The sequence below is a fragment of the Catharus ustulatus genome, chromosome 24 (genome assembly GCF_009819885.2).
Source record: "Catharus ustulatus isolate bCatUst1 chromosome 24, bCatUst1.pri.v2, whole genome shotgun sequence".
NCBI lineage: Eukaryota > Metazoa > Chordata > Aves > Passeriformes > Turdidae > Catharus > Catharus ustulatus.
In genome coordinates this window covers 3,724,282-3,740,475 of record NC_046244.1, presented here as the reverse complement: position 1 = coordinate 3,740,475, position 16,194 = coordinate 3,724,282, and positions in this window count along the sequence as shown.

The window sequence follows — 16,194 nt, the reverse complement described above, 5'->3', positions numbered from 1 at the left end:
ATTTCTGAACATTATTGAACACCTCCAGTTAGTAATATTGATTCACTGTAAGCACTAGCAGTTACCAACTATTAATATTGATTCTGCATAATTCTAGTTGCTAGTAAGTGAGACAGAACTTGGATTTAGTTCTAATTTTATGGAATCTGGAGAGTAAAACACTCTCCTGTTGGAATATTACCAGAACCAGTGATCATCCAATGATCCCCTGCAAAACCTTGAAGCCAATCTCATCAATAGAGAGTGGCCTGATGTTTGCATTGCCATTGCAGTTTTAGCTGCACAAAGGTGTGGCACAGAGCTCAGCCCCTCTCCAGGAGTGTTCCTGTGCAGGGATGATTCCATGGCTGGGCTGTGGTGAGCCTGCACTCCCTGCCCAGGCTGCAGTGACCCACATTAGATCAGAGGAGTCACTGGTGCCAAGTGAGAGCTGAATTTAGCTTCCCTCCACTCCAGCAGCCCTGCCTGGAGGTGATCAGAAACAAACTGTGCAAAGTTCTTCATTTACAATTTCCCTTCTAAAACAGCTTCACTTGGTGCTCTCTGTCCCTGCCAGGACCAAGCAGACATTTTACCTGCTTCAAGGGGAAGCAAAGATCCTCTGCATGACCCAAATAAAGCATTGCAGGCTGCAGGAGCCAGGCAGCAGCTGCCACATAGCCTGCAGACATGTCTCCTTGATGAAATGCTGGAGCTGGGCATGTGTGAGCATCCAAAACCTGTGCACAAAAGCAAGGCTGCATGATGTCATTGAGACAGTCTGACTTTTAGAAGTGTGCACATGGGTTTTAAAAAGCCCTAATCCACAAAATATTAAAATAAAGATCACCTAAAGCAGCTGTCCAAACCCAGCATTTCGTCCCCAGTGAGCCACCACCTCTCTGAGTCTCCTGCTCAGACATGAACATTCATGGGTCAGGTTTTACAGCAGCACAAAAATGCCCTGGGACAGCTCCAAGGGAACAGAGGGGCACAGTGCTTGCCCACCTCAGACAAGGAGCAGGGAGTGACCCACTGCACACTGACAGCTGAGATTCAGCCTGGCAGTCACAGAAATGACAAAAACTGGGCTTGTCTTTCAGCTGGGGAAGGAGCACAGGAGGTTGGTGACAATGCTGAGCTGCTGTAACTGTGTCCCCTGGTGGGGCTGGGGGTCTGAGCTGGGCTCTGTCCTTCCAGCCCAGCCCAGCTCCCCCTGTGCTGCCTGCTGAGCTCTGTGCAGGCTCAGCTCACACCCCCAAAATGAAGGAGCAGGGCTTTGATGGTGTCCAAATGCACCCATTCCTCTGAGGGGACAATGTTAAACCTGTGGTTTAATGTGAGCTTCCTTTTTGGTCTCTGGTGGTTGTTTTATCAGGACCTGAGAGTGCTAATATTGATCAGCCATCTCTCAGGAGCTCACATCAGCCAGCAGAGAAAGACTGGAGCCTTGCTTGTGTTCCACAAGAATCTTTATTTCATGCCAAGGGTGGTCAAGCAGGGATCCCCAAAGGGCAGACAGTCATATTTGTAGGTTTAAGGGGGATCTAAACTACAACCAATAAAAGTTTGTACAAAGAACAGCATCCAATCTAAGTGAGAAGTTCTAAAGGTGAACTGACCAATTACACAGACTAATTTCTAACCAATTATCATCCAAAGTGCTGGAGTGTGACCAAATTTTTAAAGAATTTGGCTCAACCTTGGTATCTAGGAGACCTATTATAGCAAGTTCCAGGGGCCAGGGGAAGATGGCTTTGGAGGAATTGTATCATCCACAGTTTAACTTTTCATTTTCATGCCCGTGGCACTGGGATGCTTGGCTGTGGAGCAAAGTCCTTGTGGTTCATCGTGGTGATGGTGGAATGCTGAATCCTTGTGCAGTCTTTCCAAAGAAGAAACCAGAAATACACATCAGGAAATTCAATTTGGAGAGTAAGGTCTGCCAAGGGTTCTGAGTGTCAAACAGCCTGTGAGACACAATCCACCAGAGCATTTTATTATTTCATGTTCTCAGTGTGTCCAATACTGCCTTGTCATAGAACTGTAGAAAACTGTGGAGAGCCACAAACACATTAGTGATGCTAAAATAATGAGTAATATAATTATTCATATATTTCATATAATATTCATTATTCATTAGTGAATATCATTAATATAATGATGAATATAATCACTTTGCTTAGTGATTATAGTGATGCTTTGTCACAAAAATACCTGGTTTTGTTATTAGATTCACACTCTGACATCGTTTTCCCCTTTAGGTGTTGGTTTCTGTATCTCCATATCACAATTGTATGGAAAATAACATCTCAGTTGGGTGCTTACTCTGAACAGTCCAGCAGCACAAATCACCCCAGAAAGAGCAAAACCAGGAAAACCACAGGTCCAACTACCCACCCAACCACCCAACTACTATTGCAGAGTTAGTAGGGAAAAAAATAGTGAATTTTGGGGTGGCAGAGAGAAAGCACAAAGCAGAACTTGAATTACTCTGTCTTCCCAGCAGCTCTCAGAGCTCCCTGAAGCCATGTGGAATTGTCTAACTCTGGTTTAGCAGCACACACTGTGTTTTTTTGGGCTTGTCAAAGCCCCTACCAGTAAATAGTGCAGAGCAGGCTCCTGCTGTTCATTCTGGGGATGTGAAAGGCTTGGAGGGAGGGGGCAGCGAAAAAGGAGAGAACCAGCTTGGGCCAGGGCTGTTCAGCAGAGCCAAGGTTGCTTCAAAACTGCTTTGTTTTCATCTCAGAGCTGTTTTTGCAGAGTTTCTGGGAGCAGTGCTGAGCTCTGAAGGTTGCAGTTCACACCCAGGTACATGGTACTGTCCATTTCCAGCAGAAACCCAGCTCAGGTGAATTCTCAAAGTTTAGTGCTCCCAACCAAAGCTCCATTTGCCTGTTCAAAAGCTTTCATTTGAATGTGAAATGTGAGATGTCACTTAGAGGGCTGCACAAAAATCTTTTATCAGCTCAGATATGAAAAATCAGAAAAGTCCCTCCAGACAATGGTGCTGGCAGGTTTTGCTTCAACCCTTGCAGAGTGTGAGGTCATTGCTCCAAGCTGAATTAGCATCACTGGAGTATCAGTGATTATCTCTGAACTCCTTTCTCTTCTCCTGGTCATGCTTCTCACCAATTGGCATCACTCTTCAGCCTTTGGAAACCTGGCTTCAAATGTGAATTTGGCTCAAGGGAGGAAATGACCAGGACATGACCTCGAGGTCACTTTGGTCAGCTTGGCAAATGCACTGAGATGTTCTTTTTATCTCTGTGAACTGTACACATGAAAATGGGAAAACATTCCCTGAGCTCCAAAAGATTCCACATAAGCACAGCCTTTGATGGCTTTAAAAATACAGGGGCAACCAGAAGGATGAGAGAGATGTGTGGTAAATAACATTTAAAAGGAAAATGAGGCATAATTAGATTGACTTGTATTTTCATAGAAGAACATTATTCTTGGTTTGCTTTGTTGAGTACTTACCTAATTTTCATGTGGTGATGATAAAATCTACAGACTGGCAGGGAAGTGTGGAATATTGGCCATAAATTAACAGAGGTTGTGAGTTTAGCCTTGCAGTCTTGACCAATAACCTGTGACTATTGCCTGTCCAAAATAATTCTATTGTTTTATGATTGTATTATTTAAAAGCAAAACAACCACCAAAATAAAAAAGCAAACAAAAAAAACCCAAACCAAACCCTCTTAGTGTCCATCTTCATAAGAAAAATGAATGTTTTGTAAACAGTTTCACTGATTTCTTCCTTTGTCAGTTCCTAAATGTCTTTATATCTACTGACTTCAGGAGTTTGGTAAAAGGTGACAGGAGAGTGTTATAGAAATACATTATCAGCTATTTGGTAGCAAATACTCAAAATCCAATTCTAAATTATGTTTCTGAGAGTGGTATCATGTTGCGAGTGCAAATTATTCCCATCTTAAAAAAAACCAAATTCTCTTTAAAACAAAAATGGGAAGAAAAAGCTGCTTTAAGGATTTTTTCAGTCCAGAACAGCTTTTTAAAAACAAATTAAAATAAACCCCACAATGTAGGGTTTTAAATGAAAGCAGAAAGTGTTTGAACCATAAATTAATGAATATTACACTGTATGGCAGGGAAGTGGCTACAGACTTAATATTTAATTTCTATTATTCCTTGAGGAGTCATTAGGCTGAGAAGTTGATGAGGAAACTGCCTGGGCAGTGGGAACTGCACTCATGGGGTGTTTGTTCTCTACATTCTCATGTACAATGAAGGAAAATAACTCTGTGTTATTTCCCCCCTTTGTCCTGGTGATCTGAGTGCTTGGGAGTTACCTGGGTTTGTGGTATCTGCTCTGGGGGTGAATCCTCATTTATTCAGAGTGGCAGGCAGCATTATTTGCAGCTTTTCCAGCTGTGCTCTGCACCCAGGGCTCTGTGAAGGAATCTGAGCACTCCCCAGAACTTCTGTGGCACAGAAGGTGTCACTGCCTGGTACTCACTGTCCATCTCTGGCCTAGTTTGATGATGGATTTGTAATGAACATCTTTAACCTCAGCCTAGCCCAGCCATCTGCTCTGGGAAGCAAGCTGGCACTCCAAAGCCATTCTGTGCCTCAAGGTGTCTCCTTGCAGTCTCACAGCACCAGCACTGAGTCATCTCCTCCCACCAGGCCAAGCAGGATTTTAACCCAGCTCAGTGAGGAAAGTCCCAGAGCTGGCTGTGACTGAGCACAGGCACCAAACTTCAGCATTTTTGCTTCCCAGCTGAATGACAGAGGGATGGCACAGTAATCTCCTGAGGGGTGTCAATGGGGTGAAGGCTCTGGCCCACATCCACAGGCAACAGGGAAACCCAGAACTCACCCAACCTCCCCAAGCCTTCATCTGCAGCTCCTGATGAAATTCTGCCCCTGCCTGCTCTGTCTCCATCATCTGAAATTCCTGAGACTTCATCCTTAAACTTTCATGGCAGCTGTCCATTTTTCTATTTAACAGGATGGCTCAGAAAGGAAAGTGTCAGTGAGGGCACTCACTTCATTAATGGAAATAATTTTGGGGTTATGAAATTGCTCTCCACCTGTCTTCTGTCAGCAAGAAAGGAGCTTTTGTCAAGTCTCCAAGATTTTGGTCTGCCTTCTATTGCAGCACTAGAAAATTAGGGACATCCAATCTCAAATGGAAAAGTTTAAGAAGCTTTGTCTCATAAAGTGACGTCTAAGACTTGTCTGTCTTTTATTCCATGCTCTTTACTGGATGATCCCCCCTGCTGCCACCTTCAAACGAAGCGATTTAAAACGGATCGGATATTAAAGCTTTAAGATCGGATTTTAAAATAAATGAAATGCTATCAGGACTGTAATAGCAACAGCTGCTGTGTCTGCCAGCTGGACTGGAGACTTAATCACTCCATCAAATCCCACCTCCCACAGCCCTGCACTTGTTTTCTCTGCCTCCCTGCCCTGGCAGCGCACACCCACAGAGGATGCTCCCGCAGCTCTCAGCCTGCAGGGAGGGATCTCTTCCTCTGGGCTGCCAGCTCTGAGCCTGCCTGCCCTGGAATGTGCTTCCTGAAGGCCCCAAAGCAGGAAGGAACAAGAGCTTTGAGCTCTGGGGAAGCTTTTGTCTCCTGCCTGCAGCTGTGAGTAGAAGGATTTGTCCCAGCAGGGCTTTGGGAGCCTGGTGTGGTGATGCTGGAAAAGGACTCCAAAGGCACAGGTCCTGGCTGCTGAGCTGCTGCTTGTCTTCAGAAAAAAGCAACTTCTGTGTAGTAATTATGTCGAGATGGACACAACTGGCACCAACACCAGTCTCTTATTAAAAACTTCTCATGCCTTCTCTCAGTGGATTTCCTTCAGGCACCTCTGACTCCTTCCCTCGCAGGCAGCTCCACACAGCACTGACCCCTCTCCTCTCTGCAAGTTTCCTTCTTCCTTCTGCATGACTGACTAACCCCAAGCTGTCCCTTACCCAGGCACCAAACCCTGACTGTCCCTCACACAGCATCTTACCTTGTCCCTTCCCATGTCCCTTCCTCCCCACAGCACAGTCAGCAGCCTCCCCCTCAAACCACAGCTGTCAGGAAAATTAATCCACAAACACCAGAGGTTTGTGTCCAAAAAGGAGACAGAGGAGTCTCTTTTGCTTTATTCCAATAAAGGGAGAGGCCATGGGGCATCCCCTGGGGTCTCTCAGATTTTTGGAGGATGCAGCCTCCTTTTTATCCTGTTTTCCCGGCTGCATTTTCCTCTCTCTTTCCCCATTGCTGAGGTATTTGAGGGGCACAGACTTCCCAAACACCTGATACCTAAGATTTCCCTCTAATGTATAACCCTCCCTTTTAATTTTTAATTCTTGCAGAATTCATCATTTCCCCCACATTGTTCCTTTCATCTTCCAATACCCAGTTTCATTCCTACAGTTTGTTTGTAAAGCCAAATGTCTTTTTGCATTCATCAATCAGTGCAATCAATCCCATTGTTTCTTCTCTCTCTCAGTGCTAGCCTTATCTACCAGCAGCCCCACAGTTTGTTTGTAAAGACAAACCCAGCATTCCTCTCACAGCAAACTCTGAGTCTCCAGCTCCAACTTTCTCTTGTCTCTTTTCTAACCCATCCTCCTGGGCAGGCAGGGCTGTTTGCTCCCTGGGTGATCAGCTCAGCAGTAATTCACTGCAGGATTGCCTCCTGCCCTGTGCTCACAGCCCCACCCTTTGCATCCCTCTGGATGGAGTGTGAGCCATGCCATGGAGTTCATGGCTCTGTCACCTGGAAAAGGACCTTGGCCCTGCTCACTCTCAGCACCATGGCTCAGGTACCAGCCAGTTCACCAGTGAAACAAATTATTTCCAGTTGAGTCACCTCAGGAAACAGCTTGTGGTTTCAAAATGTCATGTTTCTCTCTGACCTTAGCTTTACATAAAGTTTACCAAAAGGGTTTGATATGATTTCCTTCCGCATGAAATTGAATTTTTCGGCTGACCAAAGTTTATGTGTCTCTCATTTGTTAAAAGAGCTGCTAGAAGAAGATAATTTTTAGTGAAACTGAAAAGACCATTTCTCTGATTTGTGCATCAGCTGCCCAATCAAGAACTGATGATTTATTTAGGTCTGGGCTCTGGCTGTCAGCAGTGCGGGTAACACAGTGAGCAGCCACAGCCACAGCAGTTAACCTCTCTATTGTGTGTTTAACCACCTGTAAAATTGATATGATCCTACTTACCTGTCTGACACAGCTGGACAGAGGCTTAATTTTTAATCAAGCTCTGGTAAAACACTTGGAGCTCATTGTATAAAAGATGCACCAAGAGGCAAAATATTTTTATTAGATAGTAATGCTTGTATAGCTTATATTATGTTCCAAAAGTGATACACAGTGAATGATACCAATGCTCTAGAAATAACATAAAAAAGGAAAGAAGGTATCAAGAAGCAAAAGAGGTGTACTGGGATGGAGAACAGACTTTGTGACAGTCTAGGGTTCCTTTGTCCCCATGAATTATACATGTGGAGCAACTTGTTAATGCATTTCTAAAGACAGGCTGACACAGGCCCAGCCCTCCCTCCTGGCCACAGGCTTCTGAATAAATTTAACCCCAGGAGCAGAACTGGACAATGAAGTTGAAGGCATTTCTATAACAACCAAAGTGGAGCAGTGGTGACACTCCAGATTTCCTGGCTCTGAGAAAGCAGTAATGATACACCTGGGAGCTGGGTATGAATAATTTCTGTGCAGGGCCCTGGCATTACATTTCAGGCTGATTGTCCATGGAATATGACCAGGTATTATTCTCCATGTTATTCCTCTACCCCCTATGCCCTGCAACACTTCCAAAAATAGTGATAAAATACTGAATTTTATTAATAAACTGATGGAAATATATATTTAAAACCTGAATAATCAGTAAAGATCTTCTAACAGCCTGTGGACACTGGAAAAAAAGTCTGTCTTGTGGTGCTAGAAATGAGTAATTGCCACATTGTGCAGAATGAGAGGATGTGGGGTGAGGAACACTCGGTGCTCTTGTCGCATTCTTGGTGCTGGGTTATCTCTAAATGAATAAAGCAGCTAGTAGTTGCTAAAAAGGTTATTTATTGTGAAAGCTCATCAGTCTCAAAAGGCACAGTCACAGACATTAAAGCCCATGCTAAGTTTGGTATAAAGTCCTGAACAAAAGCAGGAGCTGTCCCCGGGGGTCCCAGGGAGGTTGGTGACGCTGCCAGAGCTCCGATCTTCTGCTGGTGCTGGAGACACTGCAGGCACAGCAAAGGGATGGCAAAAGGCAAAAGCAAAAGGCAAAAGGCAAAAGCAAAAGGCAAAAAGCAAAAAGCAAAAAGCAAAAAGCAAAGGTAATAGCAAAAGCAAAAAGCAATAACTCTCCCCAATACATAATCTTATATAAGATTTTTCTAACAAGCTTACATGTAAATTCAAACCGCCTTCTCTCAACCTAGGAAAATTCTGATTTCTTAGCACGCTAGGATATGTATGAACCATATATACAATCTGTCTTGTTCTATCTGAAAAATGTCAGCAATATTTTCATTGAAGTTCTGTTTTGTCTAAGTAGTGTCTGAGAAAGAGTTTCTGGAGCCTTTATTGAAAACATCAGGGTGTTTATGAACCTTCACCAGAACCTGTTCTTCTATTCTGGCATCTTGAACCTTTTACTTACTAAAACACTGCAGCTCACTGAAAATTACTGACTGACTTACTTATTACTTATTTATCCTAAAAGTCAAACCTACATCTAAACTTACACTCAAACTAATTCTTCTACTTAAACTCCCATTCTATGTATGGATGGCTTAACATGTTTCAATCCATCCAAGGTTTTTAACTCAACTCCTGCACTCTGGCTTCTCCCTGGAGGATTCAGGCAGGCCCTTCACTCACTGACTCCAACAGGAGACAACAGGAGCAGATTTTCAGAGATCTCAGGAAAAAAAAATGCAACTACTTTACCCAGCCAACACTGGTGATATTTAAGGAGGCTCCCACAGCACAGAGGGAGCTCTCTGCTCCCCTCCTCAGCCAGACTTGAAGGAGTTAATATTCTCTTCCTCTTTCTTTTTTCCCTCTTGCTCTCCCCCTGAGTGGCTCCAGCTCTGGCTCCCATCTGAAGGGCACAGACACCCAGTGAGGTTCACATGACACCACTGACAGCAGCAGGATAAACCTATTTCTGACAGTGTGGCAAATTACTATTATGAAATCCCAGTACATTTGATTGCAGAGTGACTTTCAGAGGGGATCACACTCAGCAAGGTTATGAAGGGCTCAGTGTTTACTGCAGTAATGCTGACTTACTGGAAAATAATATCAAGAGCTCTTTAAATAAAAAAAAGTTGGGAGATTCCCAATTCAGAAACCATTGGCTGAGTATATCCAACCAGGCATTATGTTACCCTAAAATGAAAGGGAAAAAATGATCAGAGGGTGTTCTTAGGTTGTTTTTTTTTCTTGTTGGTGAATTATTCAGTGAAATGTGTTTGCTGGGGGTTCACTCAAAAGGGATCAGGGACTTGAGGCTGTCCTTCCCCTCCAGCATTTCTCTCTTCAGGAGGTTTCAGGACTGTCTCTCCCAGTCCAGCCAAAGGTCAGGATCTCTGTACAGTGCCCTGGTTAAAAAGACAACAAGATTCAAACAAAAAATCAAGGCAAAAGCAGAAGTGGGAGGAGATACAGGCAGGCTCTGGGCTCAGAAAGTCTGGATTTTGCCAATAAAAAAAGCATACCTGAAAAAACACAAAACACCACTGACCCACCTGCTGAATTCTCCTCAGCACCCAGGGGATGTTACAACAAGGACATAAAAACTGTCCCCGCCCCAAATACCTTCCTGCTAAACTGGCTTGTGGAGTGACTCCAGCAGCAAAATCAAAAAGAGCAGGCATAAAAGGCATAAAAGCAGGAATTTTATCACACCTGTGGGCAGCAAAGTATTTTCACAGTGAAATAAGTCTTATTCCATTATCTACTAAATAAATATGATTATTACTTGGTTTTTCTAGACTTGGATGATAAAATTATGATAACACAGGTAAAGCTCTCATTGGTTTTCTTGGTTTTATTAATTATAATCCCAGCAGCTGCCTTTGCTCAGGCAAACACTGCTGCCCTGGTAAAATTAGGTGTGTGGCAAATTCAGGTTTCCCTCTTTCTCCTCTTCCCTTCTTCCTCCCTAATTGAGGAACAACTTGAATATTGGTTGAAAAACTTCTGCTTGCTGTAAGTGTGGGTACAAAATCCAAAACCCCCTCAAGTTTAGGCAGAAACTCTTTGGTTTGTATGGGGTTTGTGAACAGCAAAAACCACAAACACCTGCAATTCCCTCAGCTTAGCACGTTTTTAAGTCAGGGGAGAACATGTCAATCAACAGATCAATATAAAAAAAGATTCCCTTTCCTAATTATCTAAATTTTCTTGGCAAGGAGAGCATTCACATGATCTTTATTTTGGGATAGCCACACACAGTGCTGGAAGGTGACTGCTCAGTCTCCTTTGGGTGCTTTTCCCAGATGAGGAAAAAAAAACCTGCAGGTTTTTCTGTCCCCTGCCTCCCCTGTGACACCAATAATTTGGGTGAGGATGGAAACAGCTGCCACAAGTAGGTGGCCAGAGCCTGCCACAGTTTAATCTGCCTGGCCAAATGTCTGGGGGTGGATGTGGAGCATCCACAGCTGCCTTTCTAGAAAGGTTATTTTTTCAAGGCATGTGCTTCTGGAATTGGTTTCCCAGGTGGCACAAGTGTTCAAACACAGATTTTGCCCTTTGCTGTAATGCCCAAAGGTCTCTGAAACCAAACCCCTGATGGCAAAAGCTTTGTTGTAACCCTAAAAGGACAGAGAGGTGTGTACCCTAAATGCAGAGTTACTGCCTTTGCCTAGCTGTGAAAGGGGAAGAAAGCACAAATTTGGGATCTTTTTGCAGATTTGGATGAATGTGACTTTTACTTCACTGGGGTGAGGGTGTCACCTGTGAGCTTGGGTGGGAAATGCTGCTGGGAAATGTTGGCTGGGAGCTGGCAGGGTGGGCACTGCTCCTCCTCACAGCACCCAGCCACGAGGCTGTGGGAGCTGTGAGCCAGCCTGGAGGCTCAGAAACCCTTTAATCACAGCTGCTGAATCTAATCGTGCTGCAAAATCCACCAAAAGGGTTGAGCACCGTGCTCTGGAGCAGGGAATTGACCCCTTGCTTTAGGAAGTGGAGATTTGAAGATTTTTATTTTAAAAAATCCTTAAAAGTCTCTGTGTCCCCAATGCTGAGCTCCTATCAGTGCCCTGTCTGTAGAGCCACCCACTGCTGCCAGTGGGGATCCTTAAATACACTGAAATACTTAAATGCAAGATGACTGGTAAAATATCTTGTGATTATTCACAGGAAGGAGGAGAAGAGGTAAAGAGGTCAGAGGGAGCACCCAGCTTTCAACCAGGGGCCTCTTTCTCTGAAACCAAAGCAAAAACACTGGGTGGTGCCTCCAAAATCTGCTGATGACAGGTCTTGGTTTGGAGATTGGGATGGGAGAATTGGGCAGAGAGGGATTTCATCTGCACAGAAAAAGTGGGGTGACAGGGGAGTCTGCTCCCCAAAACTTTGAAGCACAACTGGAGAATTGAACACAAAAAAAAAATTTCTTGGAATCATCATGGTCTAAAAATAGAATTATTTTTATCTACAGGAGTTCCAGTTCTAAGAACAGTGTGGGAACAGCCTGGCCATGAGTTTTACAGCCAGCTAAAAGATTTCTGCTGTTTTCAATTTACTTTGGACCATATTGTATGCAATTCATCTCACAGTGTAGAATTCCTGATTTTCTCCTGGAAATAACCCTGCTGTGTTATATATTTCATGATGCCATTTCCAGCAGAGTATAAAGACAATGACAAATGCTGGTTTCAGAGGAAATCTGTGCTCAGGTATTTCAGCTTAGTCATGCCCTGGCTGATCCTACAGTAAATCTGCATGTCAATATTTATCTTATATAGGCCATCTGCTGTGCTCCTGACACAGCAATTCCAAAGGATATGGGGAAATAAAGAAATCATTTCTGCAGAATTCTAAAAAAAGACAATAATTATCAACAGTGGGTCTCCTGAAAATAGGCCTGGAGATTTGCTATGACTCAATGTGTTTTAAGGAAAGAAAAATGTTATTTTAACGATGAAGCCAGCAAATTCTATCCTTCAGATTCCACAGCAGTAATCTCTGCAAAACCCATGATTTAAAAGCTGCTATTTCTCACCATCTCAAGCTAAGCACACTTTTTTATTCTAACAAATCTGAATAAAATTAGAGCACTCTGCATAAATTCTCCCTGCCTCTCCGCCTGCTGTCTTAGCTCGAGGCAGAAGCAGATGCCTGTGATTTCCAAGACTGTAAAACCAGCACCATAAGCCAAAGTTACATTCACCTTAAAAAACCACAAAATTTATTCCAGCTTGGTAACAAGCTGGTCCATTATTTCAGGTTTTTGGTGCCAGTGTTCTGCTTTTTAAAGGCCATCTGAAACCTCACAGGCATTTTTGACATTTTCCCATTAACAGGGTTGATATTTGGGGGATTGAGACTGCTTTGTGTTCAGATTTAAACTTTTAATACCTTAGATCTGCCACTGCTTCACTGGAAGACGCTATTTTTATTTTCCTCACGATCAGTTCTTAAAAATACAAAAAAAAAAAAAAAAGGAAAAGAAAAAAAAATAGCATATTGCCCATTTAATATTAATTGGAACATATTTTTCCCTGTAGCAGTTTGCTGATTATGAATTTCAATGCCACAGAGCTGGCGTTGCAAGTAGTGGCTATAAATAGAAAAGTTGCTTTTTCTGTGAAATGCCCAGCCAGAGCAAAGGCTCATTAATCAGGGAGCAGGTAGAGCCCAGGCTGACTCTGCTCATGGAAACACAGGCTGACAGAGCTGTCTGAGCAATCAACCACTGCACTTTGCTCTGTGCTCAGGGAGAAAGTTTAGTCAAGTGTTTAAAATATGGAAATAAGAGTGAAAATGCCTGTGCTGTTTCTGCTGCTGCAGGCACATCCCCTCCCTGTAATTTACTCCCTGACAAAGGGACGCCTCCCACATGAAAATGCATTGCTCAGATAGAGCAAAAACAGTAAAAAAATGTCACCATGGAGTGTGAAGGTGTGTAAATCAATGCCACAACGAAACAGGTGATGTTAAAACCCAGCAGGACATTTTGGGCTGGCTGCACCCTTGGGTTGCCTTCCATGCATCCTGTAGTGAGGGCATTGAGTAAAGCCAGAAATAAATGATTGATGGAGAATAGCAAGTCCTGCTGCTCCCTTGTCTCTCAGCCACTGAAAACTGGGGGTGCTACACAGAGATCTGCCACCAAAATCCAACCAAGACAGCTCCTGGGCTCCAGGCTGAGACTGGCTGGTGGGGCAGGGTGTGACTTAATCTGTAAAGAAAATCTTTGTGCTGGCAGCAGAAAATCAAGCCCAGCTCACTTTTGACCCTACTTTGACCCCATTTCCACTATTAATAGATACAAGAATAGTAACAAAGGCACCTCTCACCCCCAGGGATTTCAAAACATTGGAAAAGCTGCATCCTCTGGGGAGGGACGTGGCAGGGTTTGAAGGAATCTGTGAATTCCTTCTCCTTGAGAGGGGGGCTCATTTCCCTGACTCCAGAGGGGCTCTGAGCCACTGGGAGCTTTGCAGAGCCTGAGCTGAGCCTGGGTCAGTGGTGGTCAGGGGGTGACCAGCACAGCTGGGGCAGTGCCCAGCAGCACTGTCAGCCAGGGACCAGGAGCACTAAAGCAGATCCAATTCTGCCACCTGCTGCTGCCTGGATGGTCACTCTGGAGCCAGCCCTGCCCTGCCTGGGATTCCACTGAGCTTGTGCCACCAGAGGGGTTCTGTTTAAGCCTAAAAAAATCCTGAGAGACTCAGTTGAGAGCTTTGCTTTCAATGTTTATATCAACAGCAGGAATTGCACACTGTCCCTGTGGTGGTAAAGGTGATGAACATCCACACCTGCCTTACAAAAACACACCCTGGGGTTGTGCTAAGGACACATTTTAAAGGAAAATTACTAATAATACCAAGGAGTGTTCAGTGAGAGCTCTGATGTAGCCAGGGTTATGACTGACATAATTGAAGGTGCTTTCAAAGCTCAGGAATTGGAGGGAACAGAAGAAAAATGCAGGTTTGTTTGTACAAGCCAGTGGGGGTCCCCAGCATCCCTCCAGACATCTCCAAGTGAGAAGATTAAATTAGAAAGCTGACTCTGTGAGCAGTTATCAGCAACCTGCATGTGCAAACCATGGCTTCTGTATCACTGCAGGAACTCAGAATTGCTTTACTTTTAACCCTGAAAATGCAAGATTTTCTCCTTATGTGCTGCTAGGCTGAGGCAGTGCCTGGCCCCTAAGATGCTGCTCCAGGAGCACTTTCTGTTGGCTGGGAGTGTTCCCCACCACCAGGGGAGCTGGGAGCTCTCACAAGGCAGAACCTGCCAGTGCTGGCACCAAGGATGTTCAGGTTGCCACAGGAGGTTGGAGTTGTTTGGGGCATACAGGAGGCTGTGGCTCATTCCTTCATGGATCCTGAGCTTCCTCTCAGGCCACTGTCAAGGACAAGGCTCCTGTCATGTCAATGATCACTTTGTAAATACTGCTGACTAAATTTAGTGTCAAATCTGCTGTGAAAATTTACAGCTTGTAATGTTTACCTGACAGGCATCCAGACCCTCCTGTCCAAACACACAGTTCCTTAAATTAGACACAAAATGTGTCATGAGACAGCAGCCTAAATTACATATTTACAGCACTGGAGCAGGTAAGTACATATTTACACAGCCAGTGCTGGGTTCTTATTTTAAAGAAGTCCATGGCTTGTTCAGGGTGTTTTTTAAAGTGCTGATGGAATATTGAAGAGCTGGGAGCTCTCTGTGTGTTTACAGAAAGTTCTGCTCAATGAACCCAGCTTCCACCCAAAAACTGGGAGCAACATTTCTGGGATCTATTTCTTGGATTCAATCCTCAGGGGTTCTTGCAATTGAAAGAATAAGAGGATGTGGCAAAAAAAAAGAACAACTCCCTCTAAAATGATCGTGGTCAGAGATTTTTCCCTTCTTAACAAACATTATTGCTCCCAAACAACTGCTTTTTATTTAGGTAACAATTTCCTTATGGGTCATGGTAAATAGAACTTGGGTCCTTCTCTACCCAGAGTCAATGTCCCCATCACTGCAACTACAAAATTACATCATTTATACCCCAGCAGGGCAGTTCTTCTCTGCACCAACAAGATTAACAGTTACACCACAGTTACATATAAAAAAATGTAATTCCATTCTGCAGCACTTCTTCAGTATTCCAAACTTAGTCCTTTGTGAAGTAAATTTTCCTCAGACAGTCTTTTGAACTTGCTTAAGTTTAAATCATAAGAAAGCAGGAAAAAAGGAAAGAACTGAAAGAATTTATCAGAGTCTGCTCATAGCACAAACCAGGCTCAGGATGTGCTGGTACAATTTGGTTGCTTTCAGCTGCTCTTGGAGATAAGTTGTTCCTTTGAAATATAACTGTGATGTATAAATTAGTAAGTTGTTTCTGCAAAGAATGTGCCACTATGGGGGAGTTTATCCATTTTTTGTTCAGGTGAATATGCAGGGCCTTACCCAGTTTAATGGTTAACTTGGTTTTACTGGGATCACTGGACATGGCTCTCTGTGCCCCTGTGAGCTGAGGGATGCAGCTCTTGCCTCAGGTGTTTGATGGAATTCCTCATGGGAGCTGCAGCCCCTGCTGATGGGTGATGGCACTCTGTGAGAAAAGCCACACTGTCTAGAATAGAAGGAAATATGAATTATTCTGAAAAGCTATTAAATTCGTTTTTCCCCTGAAGTGTTTCAACACCCACAGGGGTGTGGCAACTGAAACCTGCTTGGCTTTATGAGGAACAAAAGAGTATCAATGGCAGGGGTTTAAGATTATCAGCTCAGTGCAACAAACCACAAAAATTATAGAAGGCCTAGTTACTCATGAAAATTTTATGCTTTTTCACCAATATGAAAAATATATATTTACAGTAATTTCACCATTATAAGCTGCACCATTTTGACTAAAAATTTGGTCCAAACCCGGAAGTGCGGCTTATAATCAGGTGTGGCTTATATATGGACAAAGAATGAAAAGTTGCTGTTTTAGTTTGGAGGACAGGTGTGTGCTGAGAAAGGCAGGAGCTTCTCTTTGAAATGGAGAATG